The sequence below is a fragment of the Nematolebias whitei genome, chromosome 10 (genome assembly GCF_014905685.2).
Source record: "Nematolebias whitei isolate Nwh7 chromosome 10, NemWhi1, whole genome shotgun sequence".
NCBI lineage: Eukaryota > Metazoa > Chordata > Actinopteri > Cyprinodontiformes > Rivulidae > Nematolebias > Nematolebias whitei.
In genome coordinates, this window is record NC_056507.1 from 28,350,371 (window position 1) to 28,359,378 (window position 9,008).

Consider the following 9,008-nt stretch of genomic DNA (forward strand, 5'->3'; position numbering starts at 1 on the left):
TCCTGACGTTTCCACTTCCTCCTTCAGGGATTCCAGAGGAACCATCTAGTATATTTGTAAATATCACTGTAAATAATAAACACTGTCACTTTTACTACTTCGCCTTGTGTCGTTTCGGGTCTCGTTATCAACTGGGTTGCCCTTAATCATAACAGTTCCATTGTTTTACAGAAGTGATGAACTCAAGTTTTTCAACCAAAAGGAAATAACATGTTGTTGAAAAAGCTTATCTGTAATACCCACTGTTCAACTGAAACTGTCTGATTTAAATGTCACAAAACACAGATGTTTCCAGAATGTTCCAAACCACAAAAGAAACAGACTCGTCAGCAGTTGACCTTTGTAAACTGCCTAGCAAACACTTTTTTGATAAGATGACATGTCTATGTAATGATGTATTTACCTCCAGAATGTTCGTGTGCTGTACAAAGTATAAAAGTGTACATCTTCCCTCTTTATTCAGACTTCCTTCTGACCAGGTTCAGTCTGCGTTAAGGCTCCTGGCAAGAATGGGTTCTCCTTTGCTGCAAAGAAAATAAACCAACGCTTGATTTTAAAAGTTGTTCCTGTCTCCAGCTGAATTTAGACTTAGTTACTTTTTAAGATCTATTTTTAAACTTTTACAAATCCCACACAAGACAGGCTCTAGAGCAATGTGGATATCCTAACTGGGCCTTCCTGAAAGCAGAGAAGAAACCCAAACAGGACTCCAGTCAGCCATCAGGTGAAAAGGAGAAACCCAGACCCAGACCAGTGGTCATTCCGTATGTTGAGGGAGTATCAGAGAAACTGAGACGTTTATTTTCTAAACATAACGTCCCAGTGGCTTTTAAACACGAAAATACATTACGGCAAAGACTGGTTCATCCCAAAGATCCAGTCCCCCGGCACAAACAGAGTAATGTTGTGTATGCTGTTCAGTGTCAGGAGGGTGATCAGTCTTACATCGGGGAAACAAAACAGCCACTGGCCAAAAGGATGGCCCAGCACAGAAGATCAACATCATCAGGCCAGGACTCTGCGGTCTACACTCATCTCCAGGCCAGCGGTCACTCTTTCAGGGATGAAGATGTGCACATCCTGGATAGAGAGGAACGATGGTTTGAGAGAGGAGTAAAGGAGGCCATCTTTGTGAAAAGAAATCGTCCATCATTAAACAGGGGTGGAGGCCTTCGGGTTCAACTGTCCCCCTCTTACAATGCTGTGATTGCTAGTATCACTCAGCCCTCTGTGAGTAGTAAACAGCCATCAGTGTGCTAATGATCCATTGTTAGGCTGATGGTCCTTCTTGAGCATGTGATCAGCTGGTTTTGGTTGTCAGCAGCAAACTGGTTGATCCACTCTGAGAATGTGCTATTTAAGAGACTGAGCTGAAAACAGCACCTCAGACTGAGGAAGTCTCTCGGATGAGAGACAAAACATTTCTATATTTTTTGCTTTGTTTTGTTTTTGTTTTTTGTTTTTTGAATGTCCAGAGGACCAGATTGAACTTTTTTGGATTTTTCTACCTGGATTATTGAGCATGCATCAGGATATAAAGCAGAAGCGTTCATAAACGATTCAAATCTCTTTTTTTAGACCAACCTCATGAAATGGACTTCATATTTTAAAATGTATAACCTTTATGTGTCTTACCAATCATCGTTACTAACTGAGAGATAAAAGCTCATATCTTACATCGAGTTATTTTGGCTCAAAAACATCAACAGCAAGCTTCTGTAAACTCTTTAATTCCTCATTAATATTTATGAGAAAGTCTATTTAAACACAGATAGGTCACAGATTTGTTCTGCAGAAGAACAGAAGAAATGTAAAATATAACGACTGCTTGGCCTTTACTCCGCCAATGATAGGATGCGTGTGTCCTTCAGCTACAGAGGAACGCAAACAATGTCCCATCCCATAATGCCCTGGGCACAGATCCAACCAAATAACTGCTCGCACCTCAGCAGAGCAAAGCCTTCGCTTCCGAGTTCAGCCCAGCAGGAACAGCTGACCAGGCTCCACAGGAAACCCAACACTGACCTCACGGATGCAGTCCAACATCAACACAAGCTCTATATGCTGCGCAGCTTCTGATTACAGATTACAAGAATATTAATTTTAAGAAGACAACCTGCCACAGTGTGACTTTAGAGCAGACCCCTAAGTGGCAAATGCCCCTAACCACTAAGAGAAGGTGAGTAGACGTGATCGATATCCTAACGGTGCAATCAATCAGTGCAGCGGTCCTCAGTGTCACGTCCAGTTTGTGGAGATGCACACAAATAACAGAATAGATTAACATTTCTCAGAAGGGGATGATGACACACTGAGGCTGTTTATGCAGATTTTGGCATTTTCTGCTGTTCTGATTGTTTTATAATTAAATTATTAACGTGTAAATTAGCTGACACAAAGTTATTTAATCAGAGTGCAAGCATCATTAAGGCAACAAAGTTTAATGAAACTCTCCACACGTCAGTCCTGATGTCATCTGTCTGAATGACAGCGAGGCCGCTTCAATGACTTTAAAACATTGTCGGGAGCCTTGACTCCTCACAAGCAGGCACAGAAACTCCCCGTCTTATTTATGACACACAAAGAGACTTGCCAGACTCATCACAGAGAGCGGTCCTTCCCGTCTCACACCCCCAGCAGAGACACCATCTCATCTACGGTGATGATTGTCACTTCGCCCCTGCCCTTTCAATTCGATGCTCAATTTCACCCTCGTGTCCCACGGGAGTCACAACAACACCATTTCAGATTGAAATCTCCATAAAGTCACCCCCCACACATGAACATAGACCGTTTTATACCATCTCTTCAGCTGTGTGATTTCATGGGAGCATGTGCAGCAGACGGTGAGCGGACTGATGCTGCAGGATCACATCATGAAGTGTTGACTGGAAGAGAAGACGCTGGATCAACATGTCTGCTGGCAGTGCTCCAAACTGGACCCTTGGGGTTAATCATAAAAAAGAAGAATTTGAAGAATGTATAAAGAAAACCATCTGTTTTAAATATTACTATTATTATTTGCAAAACAATATTTTTCCATCTTAATAAAAATTGAAGGCAAGCACAATAAGAGAGGGGAGCAGCTGTGGTACAGTGGTAGAGCAGCTGACTTGGGACAAAAAAGTCATAGGTTCAATTTCCCGCCATGCCTACATGTCGTGGTGTCCTTGAGAAAGACATCTAATCCTTACTGCTCCCCTCACCCGCTGCTCCACCTGGATGTATCTCACATGTGATGGGTTAAATGCAGAGAACTAATTCATCATTGTATAGAAACATACAATGATGACAACACATAACACTTTATAATTTCTTCTTCTTCTTCTTCTTTCAATAAAAATATTAAGCAAAGCATGAAGTGTGATGAGAACTTGACCCACAATAAACATCTGTTATCATCCTGCCTGTGTCTTTTCAAGGGGTAGAAGTAACAAATTATAAATACTCACATTACTGTAATTAAATAGATTTTTTGGGGTACTTGTACTTTTATGAGTATTTCTTTCAAGTGTGTAATTTTACTCATACTTAAGTACAATTTAGACCATGTAATTTACTTCACTACTTTTAAAATCAGAAGTCACTATCATGAGTCTAACAGCCTCAGGGTAGAAGCTGTTCCTCAGTCTAGTGGTTCTACACTTAATGCTCCTTAACCTCCTTCCTGAAGGGAGTGGGGCATAAAGTGTGTGTGCTGGGTGAGTGGGGTCCTTCATGATGCAGGTGGCCCTCTTCCTGTGTCTAGAGGTGTAGATGTCTGTGATGGTGGGGAGCCTGACTCCGACAGACTTCAGTGCAGCCTTCACCACTCTCTGCAAAGCTTTTCTTTCTGCAGCTGTGCAGCCTCCATGCCATGGACCGAAGATTTGGAGAAAAAGCCTAAATGGAGACAGAAGACAACACTGTCAACAGAGAAAATGACGAGGTAAAGGCTGAGGACGAGTGCCCGTGGCCCTACCTGGAGGAATTTTTGATGTACAGAGGGTGAAAAGGAGACAGCGTCCAGATGCAAACTGTGTTTAATCTCTACGGTGATAGCAGCTGACAAGACTTCATCTAATCTCTAAAACATATTTTGGTATACGAGGTTTTACAACTACCTGTATGATATTGCTTTTTTATTGTTTGTATGTGTGGGTTATTAGTTTGGCTAAGTCACTGCCATCAGTTTGCCTGGTACTAAAATAAGACGGAGCTTCTGAGCGTCTGAGAAATGAGATTTGAGTGTAGTTATTATATAGAGTAAATCAAACTGAATGACTTCTATTGACAACACAATAAAACATCAATTGATTAAAAAGTAATTATTACTTTGAGTAGTTTTTGAGAAGAGTACGTTGTACTTTTACTTAAGTGTTTTTATAGCACCAGTATACTTTTACTTAAGTATTTTTATCACACCAGTATACTTTTACTTTGTGCGACTTTGTTCGCTGTGGCGACCCTTAACATAGGGATCAGCCGAAAGAAGAAAAAAAAATTAAAAATTAAAAAAATAATAATGATAAAAATTAAATTAAAAAAATACTTTTACTTGTAATTGTGTACAATTTAAGCAGTGTAACAGTGCTTGTACTTGAGTACAAATTTTCAGTACTTTTTCCACCTCTGGTCTTTTCTGTCATGAAGATATCTACCTGTATAACCCTCTGTGTGCGCTTCAGTGTCTCAGCCTCTTTAATCTAAACTAGAAGGTAATTAAAGGCAGTTAACATGGATTTGATTTTTTTTTTAATTACATCTGGTTAGAAATTAAACTCAAACTTTAGACATTCAGTTACAGAAAGGTCCTATTTTAGGAGATTATTCTGTTCTGGGGCTTCAGTCAGGTCCAGCTGCTAATTTTAAACTAAACAGATTCGGTCTGTGTGACAGTGAAGCTTGTAAACATCTGGTCAGCTCAAAATGGAGATTTATTCCTTCTTGTGTGCAGCAGTCATGTTGTGCTGATTTTCATCCGACAGGCTCCATGTGAGAAAAGATGGGACTGGGAGACATCTAGTGTTGGGGAACCAGAACCAGCTCCCATCAGGTCACTGCTTTAAACAGGCTGGCAGAGCAAACTTTACTGTTTGTTTCATTTTTTCACTAAATTAAAGATCATTTTAAAATGAAATTATTTATAATTCATATTTAAGTGTTTGTTTCACTACAATGTGTCAAACAACATAAAATTTAACTTCAGCTAAAACCCTCAAATAATCATTTTTCCTATACAATTTAATTCCTTAATGTACAAATAAATAACTTTGTACTGCGGTATTAGTATTTTTTGTCAGTTTACAATTTAAAAAATAAATTCTTAAATAACATTTTCTAACAATTAACTTTTATTTTTGACTGCTCATTTAAAATTGACACCCCCATTGTGAACCAGTATCGTGGACGGTTTTATTTAATAAAACTACAGCAATTAAGGCACTGTGACTGCTTAAGTATTTTTTATCATAAATAGGACATTAAATATTACACACGAGAAATCTAGAATCCATTTTGTAAAGATTTTACTCTAAAATGTGAACAAATAGGGACAGAAATGATTGAATCTATAACCGATTAACTTTGAAAATAAATTCAAGATGGCCGCCACATCCAACTAACCTTAAAAAAATACAAAACAATGTCTCTCAGTAAGTTATTCAGATGATAAGGTAAAAATTGGTGTTGTAGTAGCTGAGTGACATCTTGTCATAACACGAGTTTCATCCCGCCTTACTTTAACTCTAAAAACAGTCCTCTTCCAGTTGTTCTGATGCATGCTCAATAATCCAGGTAGAGAAATCTAACAAAGTTAAGTCAGGTCCTCTCTGGATGGACTAACAATAAAAGAATGTTGCAGGGAGGTTTGTAATCCGTAAAGTTTCCCAGCTGCACTCTGAGAAAGGCCATTTGTAATCCTGAAATTCAATCCATGATGCTCCCATGTTTGTTGCAGGAACTTGTGTGTGCTATGGGGTCTCCAGTTTCTCCTATTGTTGCCAACCTGTACATGGAGGAGGTAGAATATAGGTACAATATACCTATAGGTAGGTATATTGTGTATGTTGTTCAGTATCAAGAGTGTGATCAGTCTTACACTAGACAAACTAAACAGCCACTGGCCAAAAGGATGGACCAGCACAGAAGATCAACATCATCAGGCCAGGACTCTGCAGTCTACACTCATCTCCAGGCCAGCGGTCACTCTTTCAGGGATGAAGATGTTCACATCCTGGACAGAGAGGAACGATGGTTTTAGAGAGGAGTAAAGGAGGCCATCTTTGTGAAAAGAAATCGTCCATCATTAAAGAGGGGTGGAGGCCTCCGGGTTCAACTGTCCCCCTCTTACAATGCTGTGATTGCTAGTATCACTCAGCCCTCTGTGAGTAGTAAACAGCCATCAGGGCACTAACGATCAATTATTAGGCTGATGGTCCTCCAGTTTACATGTGAACTGCTGGTTCTGGATGTCAACAACAAACTGGTTGATCCACTGAAAAGATGCTATTTATAAGACTGAGTTTAGTTCAGCTCCTCAGACTGAAGAAGTCTTCTGGACAAAAGACGAAACAGTTCAACATTTTTTAGTCCCTCCAGAGGACCTGACTTAACTTTGTTAGAGGTTCCTCCTAGTTTTTTTTTTTGTGTGTGTGTGGAAGACTCAAGACATCACACCTCTGCGTTAACGTGATGACGTTTGACCCAAACAGCCAGACCTGCAGTGATCCATCTCCGTACCAGAGCCTTGACTAAAGCTCAGTGTCACGACTAGATAATTTTAAAAAACACACATCACCAAAACTGCCTTTGCTTTTACGTGTTGAGAATTGTGTCTGTACTACAACCAAACAAGACGTTTACAGAAAAAAAAAAAAAAAAAGATGCCAGTTCGTTTGCGTCAGACTCATGGAGCTGCTTGTGTGCTGTCGTGGCGTTAACGTCATTTAGTTGGCTGAGTTGTTAGAATAAAACGTCTCACTGAGTGTTTATAAATCCTTGTGAGTGTCTCCTCCCAAGTAAACTGTGCTGTTTGGTGATAAGGCAGCTCATTTAGGCCACGGTCCCTCGATAAGCCCGCTGAGTCAAACAACCCTTATCTCCTGAAGGCCAGTGTGTGACCCTGACTGAAAGGATGCTCCTGAAGGCCTCTCAGAGAGGAGAGACTGGATTTAAGGCTCATCTGGCAGAAAAACCTTCAGATTTCAGAACGTCATGAATTTAAGTCATTATCGTTTTAAAGGCTTCAGTCGTGCAACCTTCAAAGTCTCGCAGCAGAATGAGATTCTGCTTGACCAAAATAATAAAAAGTTACATCAAAGTTAACAAACTAAAGCAAAAATGTCAATTTTGGAGATCATAAAACAGAAATAAATGTTTTTTTGTTTTTTTTAAAGCCAGAAACACTATTTTTTCTGCTGTCATCTTCTGATTTTAAAAGCAGGGAAAGGTTTCTTCCTCTTAACAGGTTTTTTTAATATAAACAGTCACAGAAATGCTGCCACATGTTGCAGACTGAGGAAACTTCAATGAACAGAAAAGTGCAAAGAGATCCAATGCGAGGTGTATGCAGATCTCGTTATCCTCAGGGTTAGAAGAAGCTGAATATAAAACAATTTCACCAAAGGAAAATAAATCAGTGCGTTCTCCTTTTGTTTGCTTCAGCTTTTGGTAAAATATGAAAAGTTTAAGCCTCAAAGACATTTGAGCGCTCAGATAACTTTCAGCATTTTTGTTTTGTTTAGTTGCCTCTGATTCATTCACTGTCCAAAAAGAAAGCACAGTTAGGTTATTAAAAAAATACAGGTTTTAATCTATATCGGAAATTACAATTTATAACAGATAAACTTGAAATCTGGAAAACTTTCAATTATTTCTATTGCTTGACAGACAAACAAAAGACCTCCAGTTAATTATTTGTAAATTAAAAAGTGGGCAACTGTTCAAATATGGCTTTAAAAGAAGAAAATAACATATACATTTTAACCATAAAACCCATAACTAATTTGTAAATGAGCATCAAAGCAGATCCATCCTTACAGGAGAGGTCAAAGGTTACGAGGGGCTGATTGAAGCTGTGAGAGAAGATGATCATCGATATAAAATGTGCACAGTTCGATAAACAAATGATCCCAGAAGAGGATGAGTTGGGCGTTTGGTTAAAAAGAACAAAACTAGCACCTTTCTCTGGAAAAAAATTACATCTGGGAAAACAAGAAGTTAATAAAAGGTGAACGTCTCCTACAGCGGAAAATTATTCAAAACACATTAAAGCCACAAACTGAAAATGTTACCATGACCTCACAGACCTCAAAACCACCGAAAGGAACTTTTTGAGCAGATCACAAGTAACTGGGCCAAGACCAGTTCTAATGGATGGGGCTGAGGTGTCGACTATTATAAGTACCTTGGACTGTGGCTGGACAGCCAGTTGGACTGGACATCACACAGCGACCATGCAGGAAGGGTCAGAGCAGCCTGTACTTCCTGAGGAGGCTGCAGCCTTTTCACATCTGCAGGAAACTCCTGTGGATGTTCTACCAGTCTGTGGTTATCATTGTGTTTTTCTACACCGTCGTATGCTGGGTGGGAAGGGGGAGGGGGTGCAGCACAACCATCTGATCAGGCGGGCTGGCTCTGTGGTCAACATGAAACTGGATTCTATGGTGACGATGCCAGTCACCTTCTACATACCATCATCAGCAACCAGAGGAGCCCGTTGAGAGACAGACTGCTCCTTCACAAGTGCAGGATTAACAGACTGAGAAATTATTTCATCCCTCATGCCATCAGACTTTACAGGCAGCACATTTAACTAGTACATAAAACATTGTTTACTTCGTGTTTGGAAATACGTTATGAAATATAATATTTTGAGCCCCGTGTCGGACTGGAGACCTGTCCAGTGTGTACCCCGCCTCTCGCACAGCGATTGCTGGATATGGGCACCAGTGACCCTAAAAAGAAGAAGTGGGTAAAGATGATGGATGGATGGATGGATGGATGGATGGATGGATGGATGGATGGAT